The sequence below is a fragment of the Protopterus annectens genome, chromosome 11.part0 (assembly GCF_019279795.1).
Source record: "Protopterus annectens isolate FY-2018-M chromosome 11.part0, PAN1.0, whole genome shotgun sequence".
Taxonomy (NCBI): domain Eukaryota; kingdom Metazoa; phylum Chordata; order Ceratodontiformes; family Protopteridae; genus Protopterus; species Protopterus annectens.
This window is the reverse complement of record NC_056745.1, coordinates 389,784,214-389,797,472: the sequence shown is the minus strand read 5'-3', so window position 1 is coordinate 389,797,472 and position 13,259 is coordinate 389,784,214. Positions and strand designations below refer to the sequence as shown.

At 41.0% G+C, this 13,259-nt stretch overlaps 1 protein-coding gene across 2 annotated transcripts in view; it reads left to right on the top strand.

Moving 5' to 3' along the window:
• GOLGB1 (golgin B1) overlaps nucleotides 1-13,259 on the top strand; it is a 1,744,011-nt gene that overhangs the window by 1,562,191 nt on the left and 168,561 nt on the right. The window lies entirely within an intron of this gene.

Genomic DNA, 13,259 nt, shown 5'->3' with positions numbered 1-13,259 from the left:
ATAACGGCAGTCTGGGGATGTCCTCACATAGATCTCTTTGCATCCCATCTCAATCATCAACTACAGAATTTTTGCACCAGGACTTTCCACAAAGAATCTTGGAAAGTGGATGCCCTATCATTCAGTTGGAGGAACCTCTCGGGATATGCCTTTCCGCCTCTTCCTCTTCTTCCACGTGTATTATTAAAGATAAAACAGGACAAGCCCAAGATGATAATCTTGCTGGCCCCAAATTGGCCTCTACAGTTTTGGTACCCAACTCTAAAAAACCTATGTCTGGAGCCCTCTTGGGTTTTACCTCAGTCTCTGAACCTTCTGTCCCAACATCAGGGTCAGGTTATACACTCTCATGTCAGAACTCTCAGCCTGGCGGCCTGGTTAATCCAGGGCCTTTGATTCCTTCTTTCCTACCCAAGCAGGTTATGGATGTCATTTTAGAAGCCAGACGTCCTAGCACTAGAAAATCTTATGCAGGAAAATGGAAAAGATTTTGTTCCTGGATGCAGGCTCAGGATTCTGATCCTCTTCTTCCGAACATTCCTTCAATTTTACTTTACTTGACAGATCTCTTACATAAGGATCTCTCATTCTCTTCCATTAAGATACATGCCTTTGCTATTTCTGCTCATTATAACACAGACCCTCCAATCTTTTCCCACCAGCTCATGAGACAGTTTCTCAGAGGAGCTAAGAATTTAAGACCTCCTAGATCTCCTCCCATTCCTGCTTAGGATCTCAACTATGTTTTGGAAAAAGTAACCCTGCCTCCTTTTGAGCCTGCTGCCTCTTCTGACATCAAGTTTTTATCTTGGAAGACAGCTATCCTGTTAGCCCTAACCTCTGCCAGGAGAGTTTCAGAGTTACAAGCTCTTATGGCTGTGGAACCTTATATTATTTTTCATCAAGACAGGGTGTCTTTGAGGACTAATCCTACCTTCATGCCTAAGGTGGTTTCCAAAGTGGCTTTAAATCAAACTATCCACTTGCCAACTTTTTTCCCCACTTCTCAAAATAAAGGGGAAAGGATCTTACATTCCTTGGATATACACAGACAACTACGTTTTTACCTGAACAGAACCAAGGACATCAGAAAATCGGAACAATTGTTTGTTTCTTATGCTTCAAGTTCCCAAGGTAAAGCCATTTCAAAACAGACCATTTCTAAATGGATTGCTCATGGAATCAGATTTTGTTATTCACACCATGGAAAGCAAATCCCAGGGAGTATACAGACTCATTCCACCAGAGCTGCTGCCACTTCTGCGGCCTTCCTCAGTGGAGTTCCTACCAAAGACATTTTGGAGGCTGCAACTTGGAGTTCAGTGCATACTTTTTCTAAGCACTACAATCTTCCTCTCTACTCTAAGTCTAGGGCAGGCTTTGCCTCTGCAGTCTTGCAGGGCCTTTTAGCCGCCCCTTCTTCTTTATGACCACCTCCCTTTCTTTCAGCTTTGGGATTCTACCCTACAGTCATGACTGCAACAGTGAAACACGATGAACATAGTACAGTTGTGTACACCTACCATAAATGTAGATGTTCGAGTGTCTTCACTGTTGCAGTCTGGGTTTCCCTCCCTCCTGTCCCCTCTTATTTTTACTTTTGTGTGGTTCCTTTTTTCACCATTCTTCTGAGGTGTATTTGCAAAGGGTATGGGACCTTTATCATTTTGGGACTCCTGACATCTGGGGCAAGAAAAACTGGAGAAGATGGTGTCGGCTGTCAGCTTTGTACTCCTGGCGCTCTGACGTCAGGGAGCATGGTTGAACAGCCGACGCCGGACCCAGACTTTGGGATTCTGGCCGACCGAGGACTGCCTGCCGGCAGGGGAGAACCCTACAGTCATGACTGCAACAGTGAAGACACTCGAACATCTACATTTATGGTAGGTGTACACAACTACTTTTTAAGTTTTTCTTCCTGAATTTCTAACTGATTCCCTGACTTTGCCTTTTGTAATATTCTTTTACATGCACATTCTGAATACAACTTCTGTCCACAAACAACTTATTTACATGAACATTTCTGAGAAAATCATTATGAAACTGAATTAATATTGAAAGGTAGGGTGGCATATCAAGTACCATCTAACTTTAAACTTAGAACAAAGAAAAAAGCTGGGGCATATTATGTTTTTTTTTAATAGCAGACCGTATTAAGTTTACTTGCCAAGGTAGTGCACTGATCTCAGTGGGTGAATGCAGGGAATCATAGCAGGAAAGAAAAAAAATTACAGACATAAGTAAAATCTACATACAAAAGAGAGTAAAGCAGTTTTGATGCACCTTCAGTTAAAAACGGAGAACAGTGACCCAGGAAACCCATGCCATGTATTTAAACTTATTAGAAACACTAACCATCCTGTACAACACCAAACGTACATGCACATAGATTCCTGAATTTTGTAAACACAAACTCCCTGGACCAGATAGTCACCAACCAGGTGTGCAACCATACTGGATCTGGTCGGCCCAGCCAATATCCCAGGATGCTTTCTAAGTAGCATGAAACATGACCTATCAGGGCCTCTGAAAGTACTGTTTAACTGTAGCTACCAAACAGGCTTCATGCCTCATGAATGGCAAAAGGCATCAGTCATCCCTCTGCACAAAGGTGGGCCATCTACAGACCCTGGAAGCTACAGACCCATAAGTCTCACTAGTCATGTAAAGACATGGAAAGAATTATCATGGAGATGATCAACAGAGGTAAAGTAAACCTCCAGACACAGGACCTAACCCATTTTGAATACGTCAAGGGCAGATCATGCCTACTCAACCAGGTGGACTTCTTTGAGAAGGTCACCAAAGCAATGGATGAGGGCAAAGTTGTTTACACTGCCTACCTTGACCTGGCCAAGACATTTGACACAGTACCCCACTTGGGCATTGTTGACAAACTCAAGAGATTAGGTACAAACCCGTGTGTCACCTGGTGGATAGCCATCTGGTTCACAGACAGGACCCAGGAAGTTAGAATTGAGGAGTCCACCTCTACAAAGAGGCTAGTCACAAGTTGAGTCCCTCAGGAATCAGTCTTTGGACCACTTGTTTTTGACATTTACTTCTCAGAAGTCATGGCCAATGTCAGCCGTCCCTGGCTAACTAAATTTGCAGATGATTGCAAATTAGGAGCTGTCATTGACTCTCACAATGATAGAAATGTTCTACAGGAGGGGCTGACACAGACAAACAACTGGTGTCAGAGCCATGGAGTAAAACTAAATGCAAAGAAGTGCACAATAGTATCCTTTGGGAAGTCATCCATCCCTGGTAACTATCATATTGACAACACACCCCTTAGAGGTGACCCAGTAGTCAGGGACTTAGGGAACCACACAGATAGTAATCTAGCCTTTGATCATCATATGTCTACAGTAGTGAGGAAATCATTCTGTGTTGCGCAACGTATAAACAAAGGTATGGCATCAAAGTCCAAGGAAGTTATTGTTCCACTGTATTCGGCATTCATCAGACCTATCATTGAGTACACTGCCCCCTCTGGTATGTACCTAACCAGGCATATCCAACAGTTGGAATATCCACAGAGGTTACTCACTAAAAGAATATAGGGCGTAAGTAATATTTCCTATGCAGACCGCCTCAGGGCCCTATCTCTGCATTGTGTCTCTTACAGGCTTTTGAGGGGAGATCTATGCCTGGCATACAGAGCATTGTGAGACCCCACTCTGATAGACCTCCTGCATATCCACAAAACAGCACCAGAATTACCCATTCTAAAGACTTAAACCTTGCCTGTGATATAAATAGGACCTGCTGGAGAGATAGGTATGTATCCCAGAGACTATCCCATCTGTGGAACAGGCTCCCCATCCGTGTGAAGCAGAGTTCCTCCCTAACCCAATTCAAGTGCAACTTGGACAATTGAATGGGAAACTGGAAATTCATCCCTGGTTTGGCACTTATGTCTGTAATGGACACAGGTAACCTGTAAATGGTTCATCTCCCAGGCCCATGCTTGCACTTATCAAGGATAGCAGAACTTATCAGAGATTTAGGATGCATGGCTAGGCTTAAAAAGGCCCTTGTGGTCATTAGCCTAGTAAACACCTATGAGCTTATGACTTGTATAATATTAATGTTTTTTTTTTTTTTTTTTACAATTAAGAGTTGTAGTTAGGGCACACATTTACCTCTTAAAGATAAATTAATTAGACACTGTGTGCAAGATGTTTTCATTGATAACAGTATGTCTTAAATTCTTGAGCAGGGAAGTTGGGTTAGTTTTAGAAATGAATGGGTTGAGAAGCAGAGGTTAGATTATATATCAGGACTGAAAGCACTTATACTGGTCTTGTTTGAGGAGGTGTGGTTTGTACTGTTGTCTAAAGCTGGAGTAAAAAGGCGGCAAGGGAAAGATACCCAGAGTTCTTATCTTGAAAGTGCACGATTGGTGCAATGTAGCTTGTCATGAATTTGTAGAGCGAGAAAGTCTTCGGTTATAGAAGGAGCTATGCTGCAGTGGGAGAGAATGTTTCTCAGTCTTCTCTGCTTTGTTTTACTAATTGTTTGGATGTACTTAGGGTGAGACAGTGATGTTCTTGGGGTGGGGGTAGTGCATGATGAAGCAGTATATTTTATTGTAAATTGTCTGCAGTGTGGATATGTTTTTGTAAGAGGCAGCAGTTGGGAAGATCATATTACAGTTGGGCTTTAAGCACTCCTTTTCCAGTAGTTGCTCTAACTGGTTTTGAGAGGTAGGGAGAAAATTAAAAATAGCAGGCAGTTAATTCTGTTTATTTATTTTATTTACTTACTTCCTTATTCATTTATATTTCAATGTGAGTTTGGTCTAGCTAGATAAAGAGGTATTTCAAGGTTGATAAAGTTTCTGTTGGTGTGGTTTTGCTGTCTCTGTATCAGTCGGTTCTTGGAGACTTAGCAGGTTTGTAATGGGTACCAGTCATGTACCTTTCCTTTTATTAGGGGTCAGTAGAAGTTTGTGTTTTGTTAACCAGTTAAGTGAGTGAAGGTCTTTCTGAAGTTTGGTTTGCATCGCCGAGTGAGGGGAGTCAGATCTGAATAGTATCATATCATCTGTATATATGATCATAGAAATGAGGGGAATGACATATGGGAGCTTTCTGACAATGGTAAAAGAACATAGTAAAGCAGGTACAGAACCTTGCAATACTCTTGTAAGGGCAGGAGAATATTCTGACTCTGAAGAGTTTCAGTTTGGAAGTCTCTGAATCATTGATATAAGTCTGTGCTGATTCCTATGTCTAGCATGCTCTAAAGAAGGAGGCTGTGGTCTTCCAAATCAAAGGCCTTAGTAAGAACCACTTAAAGAGGCCCTGTAAGATTACTTTTATCCATATTAATCAATATGTCATCTGTGAGAGTCCAAAGTACAGTCCTGACCAAAATATGTGTTACTTGAGGAGAGGAGGTTATATCACAGATGTGTGCTTAAACTGGGAGATAAATGCTTTTTTTTTTTGTAATTTCCACAAATTTGTGCAATGGATATGTGATGGAATTGTGAGATATTCAAAGGATTGAGTTGTTTTGAGAGTGCATTTATTATAGCAGTTTTCCAGAGGAGGGACATGATATTTTTTGATTAGTCAGAGACAGAAGATACGAAGAAGAGTAGTAAGGTAGTCTTTGCAGAAGAGAATATCTGAAAGTTTAGCAGTCATAAAATTTCTTGGTGTGTACTTTTCTTGGTGACCCGTACCTCCGGTCACAGGACTTTAGAGCATCAGGCCTTTATTTGTAGAGAATCATATCTGGTCTTTGACAAGGATTAGATGTCCCTTAGGATCAGTTCTTGTTTCCCACTAAAATTATGTCAGAATTGTGTTCAAATTAGTCCTGAATCTCCCTACTTTTTTCTTTGTACAGAAAGCGAGGACAATAGCCTTTTATCCTATCCAGGACATGGACTGCCAGCGCTGCTTCTACCTGAGGCAGGTGCATGGAGTCACAAAGTCAGGACAGCTGTTTGCAGACTGCTGTAAGTAAGGAAAGTTGATGGAAGCTTTTTTTTTTATGTTAGTGGATATGTGGTAATAGATGATGATGCACTGATGGTGGGTTAGTGTGAGGTCTCCTTAACTATTTAACAACTCCTGCAGTACCGAAGATGCAGTTTGAAACACCTAGCTTGGTCAACTTTGCTCACTGTAAGAAGCAGCTGAAATTTGTTGGACATGTAACTGAGATATACAACAGAGATTTTCAAATGTGTTTTCAAAATATTAAAACTGCTTAAGTATGTCACTAAACATAGTGCATTGCACCATTGCATTTATGTGACTCAGTTACATTGCCAGTACTTTTGTTGTTGGAGAACCACCTAACTGTGAAGTGTTTCTGTTGTTTGTCCTTTCTTTTTGTGGAGTAGTTCAGTATGTACCCTTGATAACATTTGTATTTGGGTGAATGCCAAGCGTGATATATATTTGGGGCATCAATATTCTGTATGTGAAGAATATAAAAATGGTATTTAAAAGGCATTTGCAAAGGATTTGCAAACTATTTGCCATGGTTTTGGATTGACTTATGGTAGGTGAATTTACTGATGTTACACTGAGCAGTGAAAGAAACCCTTTGTAAATTCTGTCCATCCACCACAGCAGTTTTTAATTTCCCAATAAGTATTAATGACTAGTTAAAGTTTCCCCTTACCTTATTAACTAGATTTGAAGGGGATTATTATTGTCTTTGAGACATGCACTTAGTTTTGCAGGTAAGGTGAGTACTTATACATATGTGTTAGCATTGCCACCTATCCAGTATTTTTCCAGACTACCCAGAAATTAGAATGTTAGCCTGGTAGTCCAGAAAGCACTATACAGACTCCAGTATTATGTTTAACTGTACAAAGAGAATGCTGGAGTTTGTAAAAACACAGTCTAGGATGAGCTTCTTAATTGAAAAGTATTTCTAATGTGATGCTGGGACTTCCTAAGAAAGGGGAAAAAACAGAATAAGGCATCCCACCTTGTAACGATCTATGCGGTGTCATAAAATGGGTGGAATGTGAGTGGACTGGGAGGGGAAATGGGTGGAAGAAGTGGGGATGTGGCTTTTGGTCTGGTTTTTGCCACATAAAAAGGTGGCAACCCTAATATGTGTGTGTCTGTGTGTGTCTGTGTGTGTGTGTGTGCTCGCAAAGGTTGGAATACACAAAGATGAGGTGTATACAGTAGATGGAACTGCATAATAACGATATTTTAGTAGATATGCAGTTTATGTGAAAGGTACAGTGAGCTGATATTGAAGTGTTTATATGATGCCCTTGAGTGAGTTATATGTGTTGATATGCTTATGTCTAGGGTGAATATCCTTGGCAGGTGGCTTTTGTTTGGTGTGTGACAAGCAACCTAATAGAGTTGTAGAATGTACAAGGCATTTGGGCCATGTGACCTTTTTATGCCTTGCTAGTACCCATCCTTAGACTTACCTCCATTTTCAAAGAGAAATAGTGGGGGTGGGAATTTTTGAATACCCACCTGTGTGATTTCTTATTAAAGGAAGATGGTGTCTCACATTTTTTGATCTGGAGAGGGATAGTCATTTCATGACAAATCCTGAAGGAAGGCACAGATCACCCCTAAGGAATGTGTAGGACAATAAATGTAGGAACAAAACCTCATGCTTCTTCTCTTGATAGTTCTGGTCCTTTAGGCCCATGACCTTTTATATCAGAAACCTTTGAAGTCTTTCCAACTGCTTAATATGTTTAATAATTCTGTGTTGGGCCTGATCAGTACAGAATATAGAGGAGTATGGACTTCTTGGGCTCTAGAGGAAATATTCTTGCCATCTAGAGGAAATATTCTTGCCATCAACTGTGCCAGATAGAAGGATTTCCTGAGCACAACTGCAACATGACAATCAAAGGAGGAGGAGTTATCTTCCCTTGTTCCAGGGTCTCTGACAACATCCACATTTTGGAGTGCAGTGTTTTCTAAACTATAAGCTGGGTGGCACATTTGTTTCCCAAATGCAACAATATTGCATTTTTTAGTATTTAGTTTTCAGTGAAACAGCTATTAACATGTTTAAGTTAATTTTGTAGATTCTGCATTGCAGAAGTAGATTTAAGTGCAGCACCCAATCTACCCAGTCTTTGGCTTCAGCCTTGCGATCAAATCACACCAACCAAAATATCCACACACAGTCGTGGATTACTGCTGAAAAATAAAATAAAAGCACCTAGAACAGTGTAGACTGATCGCTCACTGGTGGTGATGTATGGCAGATTATGTGTGGGCTATCTTGGAGCTACAGAGGTTGAGTTGGCTTGTTTGGAAATTATTATAAAATGTATATAGTTAAAATATTTTTATATATATATTAGATTGATTTAATAGTGAATAGTTAACTACAGTGTACAACTCTTGATAGGAATCAAGTGGCTTTTCCTTACTGCTGTTTTAGGGCAATGACTCTGAAGCTTTCAGCTGAGGTGATACCGTTTTTTCACACACGACCACTGTTCTTTCTCTGACCCAACGCTTTAAGTCAAATGGGCAAAGTGTGGAGCAGTTACTAGCAGCTTACAGACAACTTCATGTAGAAAGCTCACATTATGATTAAAATGTGCTGCAAATAGTTAAAGAAAAAAAAAAGTTATTTTGAAATTATATGATTCAGTACTATTTACAATGGATATCATGTAAAAAAAAAAATCCTAACACTAAATGACTGACAGACCCCTTTCGGTATGGAACTGTTAGAACATGGACATTTTAAGACTCAAAATGAGGAATGTTCCTCACGATGAGGCACACTTAAGAGGCATGATTTGCTAAAATAATTGGAAATGCTGATGGTTTAAGTGATGAGAGCCATGTACAGGTGAGGAGATATAATGGGCAGAAAATGTTGAGTTATCGGCCATTACTTGTGGCCCACTTTTCCTTTGATAACTTATCATTTAGTTCATTAATCTTACAAGCTTGAGAACACAGTAGAAATTCAGAGATAAACTCTGTGATGCCTGGGGTAGATAGACTCTGAAGAAGCTTATTTAGGGTCGTAGTGCCAGCACAGGGACCTTGCAGTGCATATAACACAGAGATTTAATGATATTCAGGTTTCTCAAGTGACATTTCATTTCATCTAGATGTTATTTTGCCTTATAATTTAACAGAGATATGTTGATTAACCTTCTTACACTTGGGCAAGAATGGGTAGCAGGTGATTCTGGGGCAGGCCCTCTCCTTTTTGGCATCTACTTCTCAGAAGTCCAGGCCAACACAGAAGGACTCTGGCTGACCACGTTTGCTGATGACTGCAAGCTAGGAGTCATTATCAACTCCCCAAGTGATGCAGACATCCTATAAAAGGGCCTCTCTGAGACCAATGACTGGTGTCGGAACCATGGCCAGAAGCTTAATGCCAAAAAATGCGTTATCAACCCCTTTGGAAAAAAAATTTCCCATGAATTACCACATTGATGGGAACTCGCTGAACTCTGAAGACATAAGATATCTGGGCACCCAGGACGACAGCCACTTCACCTTCGACCATCACATTGCCACTGTGGTCAGAAAGTCCTTATTTGTGGCACATCTTATAACCAAAGGTTTCGCATCCAGGAAGAAAGAGTTCATCCTCCCTCCCTAGGTTTCGCATCCAGGAAGAAAGAGGTCATCCTCTCTCCCTAGTCATCCCTCATTAGACCAGTCATCGAATATAGCGCCCCGTTTGGCATGTACCTGACTAGACACCTACAGCAGCTGGAGAAGCCACAAAAGTACCTAACAAAAAGGATCCTAGGCCTTAAACACATGTCCTACATGGCCAGACTCAAGAAACCTCAGCTGTTCTCAGTCTCTTATCGTCTACTTAGAGGTTACATCTCTGCTTGACTTACAAAGCCATGTCTGACCCAACCCTACTTGAAATGCTACACGTAAAGAAATCCCAACCCCCCCATGCCACACATTCCAGAGATAACCTCATTACCACAATTAACAGAACATACTGGAGGGACAGGTTCATCTCCCAAAGACTGACCATACTCTGGAATAAGCTTCCCATTCATGTCAAGCAGAATACCTTGCTGACCCTCTTCAAGAGAAATATTGATGAGTGGATGGGTAACAGAAAGTTCACTCCAGGGATCATTCCAGTTGCCCTACTGGATATGGGCACTGTTAACTAACATAGGGTGGCATGATGCCTGGGCAATTTTCTTGGGCTAGGCTTGTAAATGCTCCAGGGCCGTTAGCCTAGTACACACCTATGAACCTATATGTAAGTTGTTTAAAGGAAGCTTTCTTCACACATTACTTCACAGTGTTATTTAAGGGCCATAGCATGGCTCCGAGCAGTTCCTAGTTAAAACATATTATTTTGTTGAAATAATATGACAGAATATTTACAGAAATGCATACTGAATAACCCTGTAAATGATAAAAGTTAGACTGGCATTATTCAAGGCAGGTGTCATCTTCTGTAAGAGGGTGTAGGAGGGTTTGCATTGCCTGATATCAAAAGGAATGTTTTCTCAGAAGAAATTAACATGAGGGACACTTCACACAGGCATTAATTTCAGTAGTAAGCAGGATACATAAAGAACATCAGGGACATGAGTACAGCCCTCTGTCACCACTTACTGAGCAGCATCAGCAAGGCAGAAAAGTGTTGTATTTAATTACTAACTGATCTGTGCTGTAAAAAGTTTAAATTGCATTTGCCTTCTGCTTTTTACAGTTTTTGCACTTGTTTTATATCAATTTAAGTTATTTTTGTATTGTGTAACTGTTGTAGGCTACACACCAAAGTGCGCTAGCCTGTTTGTAGCATTTACAGTGTTTTCTGTTGTTTCCTGAAAAAAACAAAACAAAAAACAAAAAAAAAATATTCTATTTTCCCACCTTTGCTGAACTAGATTAGTCCAGATTTATGGTTTTGCTGAATTCCGGACTGTGGTATAGTTTCCTGTGTTGCCCATATTCTTACTTGGATAGGAGGAAGCTTCCCTGTTCACCAGTGAGAGTGGGGAGCTTTGAGCAGCCTATCTGTCCCTGGAGGAGTGGTCTCAGCCTTGAAACTAGTAGCTTATTGGCCGTTTTGGGTCAATTCCTATCTCTTTCAGTTTCCCTGCTTTAAAACCTGCATTTGCGCCAGTATACAACTCCACACAGCTCCTCGTGGTATCCTGCAGAATGATACAGGCAACAGAGAGACCCAAGAGAGACTTTTCCAGATTTAAGTATTTTTGTTTTGTTTTTTTGCTCCGACTGCCTTTTCCCACCTAAAAAGAGAATTTCTAACTGATCTGTGCTTTAAAAAGTTTAAATTGCATTTGCATTCTGCTTTTTACAGTTTTTGCACTTGTTTTATATCAATTTAAGTCATTTTTGTATTGTATAACTGTTGTAGGCTACACACTAAAGTGCGCTAGCCTGTTTATAGCATTTACAGTGTTTTCTGTGTGTTTTTCTGCCATTTCCTGAAAAAAAATATATATATATATTCTCTTTTCCTGCCTTTGCTGAACTAGATTAGTCCAGATTTCAGGTTTTGCTGAATTCCGGACTGTGGTATAGTTTCCTGTGTTGCCCATATCTTTACTTGGATAGGAGAAAGCTTCTCTGTTCACCAGTGAGAGTGGGGAGCTTTGAGCAGCCTATCTGTCCCTGGAGGAGTGGTCTCAGCCCTGAAACTAGTAGCTTATTGGCCGCTCTGGGTCAGTTCCTATCTCTTTCGGTTTCCCTGCTTTAGAACCCGCATTTGCATGGTTTTGCACGATTTTGCGCATAGCGCAGCATCAGGCAGCGCCGCTTAAATGGGTTTAAACTATTCCCGGCTCCACAAAGTCTGCTCTTCACTTTTTCTCTTAGAACTGTTCTAAATCTCAAAGTAAGCACTCTGTTTTCATTCTAAAGCCCTGCAGTTGCTCGTATAAGTAATCTTATAAGTAAGCACTAATAAACTAAAGCACTACACCCTTCCTATTGGTCCTTTTGATCAGTCAAAAAAGTAGTTCCTTATACTATTCTGACATGTCCAAAAGTCAGGTTCGGGTTTACTCTCCAGTCCAGCTGGTGAATCTGGGAATCTTGAGGCAATATTACAACTGCCTTATGTACACAGACCACCCTCTCCTCCTCCCAACAAGCTCAAATATATGTGAGAGATGCAACTGTTATTGGGTGACTTCAACTACCCAAACATTAACTGGGAAAACTACTCAAGCCAAAACACCGTCGCCCAACGGTTCCTTGAATTTATAAACTCTAACGCAATGGAATAACACTATGTTATTGGGTGACTTCAACTACAAACATTGACTGGGAAAACTACTCAAGCCCAAACACCCTCGCCCAACGGTTCCTTGAATTTATAAACTCTAACGCAATGGAACAACTGGTCACCACTCCCACAAGAGGGAACAACATATTGGACTTGGTCATCACCAACATGGGGACTCTATGTTCCACACCAGAGGTAAACCCCTCATTGGTAAGATCAGACCATCAACAAATTTCCCTGGGCATCCATATCCCGTCCCCACCCCCAGCCAAGGAAATCACTGTAAAGAATTTCTCAAAAGCCAACTTTGCACTTCTCAAGACTGAGGTGGAATCCTTCAAAGCCCCTGGGCCAGAGGATAATACAGCCCAATCCGCAGAATCCTTTACAAATGCATTCTATGAGCACATGCAGGAATGCATGGATCGTGCTATCCCAAATAAAACCAAGACTCACTCCTCCAAAAATAGGAGACCGGTCTGGTGGACCCCCGGCCATAAATAAACTATACAACAGAAGGAGGAAGCTACTACATGACAGAGCAAAATCACAAAAAGGGAAGGCATCTCTGATCAGTATTAGCAAGAAACTTCGATCCCTCATAAAATCATCAAAGGCCAGTTTCGAAAGAAAAATTGCCCTAGACACTAAAGATAATCACAAGGCCTTCTTTAATTATGTCAGCAACATGGGTGGAAACTCCCAGATATGCTCTGAATTGTTGCATAACGGTACAAAATATACCGAACCTACAGACATAGCCAACATCCTGGCAGACAAATTCAGTGCAAACTTCTCCCCCCCTTCCCCCCAAAGGAGCAAATGCCTATCCCAACTGAATGTAACCTCCCTGACATCACAGATGCACAGGTGAAATCTGTCCTCTCCAAAGCAAAAAACACAGCATCTATGGGACCGGACGGTGTTCCCAGGCTCTGTCTTACATGAGCTCCAAGAAGAACTGAACCCTCACATTAAGTCACTGTTCAAACTTAGCCTTACTACAGGATATATACCCA